Source organism: Elephantulus edwardii, unplaced genomic scaffold (genome assembly GCF_000299155.1).
Source record: "Elephantulus edwardii isolate Elephantulus edwardi_28Jun2011 unplaced genomic scaffold, EleEdw1.0 scaffold00133, whole genome shotgun sequence".
Classification (NCBI taxonomy): Eukaryota; Metazoa; Chordata; class Mammalia; order Macroscelidea; family Macroscelididae; genus Elephantulus; species Elephantulus edwardii.
In genome coordinates, this window is record NW_006399883.1 from 1,805,553 (window position 1) to 1,806,430 (window position 878).

Below are 878 nucleotides of genomic sequence, written 5' to 3' on the forward strand. Positions count from 1 at the left end.
GTAGTGTTGCTATACCTCACAGAAGCTAATTTACTGTGCTAAGATTTTTTTATTGTATTATCTAGAATAATTAAAATTTTAATCAAATTTATTGAGACATTTCTGGACTGTAAAATACTTCTCAATTGGTAATAATATTCTTTATCAGAAAAATGCATATTTATGTGAGGCAGGGGAATAAAAGGTATCAACCTTTTTATTCAAATGAAGTTACTATCTTTATCAAAGTTATGATATATACACTGAAATGTTATTAAGATGAGTGTATACAGTTATTGAAACCAATTAAACCAAACTTCTTGTTACTGAGTTGATTTTAACGCTTAGTGACACTGAATTAGAATTTTGAGGCTGTAAACCTTTGTAGGAGGAGACTTTTCATTCTTCTCTTTTGGACTGACAGAATTTGTCAGCCTTTGGGTTAGGAGCTCAAAATGTATGCAAAAGTGGACTAACCATGTACGTATGTATGTATGTATCTCTCTCATCTTTCATTGTCATCCTGCGAAATAATTCATAAGTAATCCTCATTTGTGTTTTTTGAGGTGGTACGTCTTTCTCATGCAGAGTGTCATTTAGATTCTGACTATAAAAGACATGGCCTTTGGTTTAGTAGTGCAACTTTTGGTAGACTACATCACCAGGGCGCCTCTTTGTCTCATCTATCTATCTATCTATCTATCTATCTATCTATCTATCTATCTATCTATCTATATCTCTTTCCAAACACAGCAGTTTGACACAATAGTTTTTATTTTGCAAAAGAATTTGTATTTTGGTAGTTCTCATTAAGGCCGGCTTATTGTTGTTCCATATATCACCATAGACGTGATGCAGTTGCCAACTGAAGGACCTAATTTTATAGCGAACAATTAACA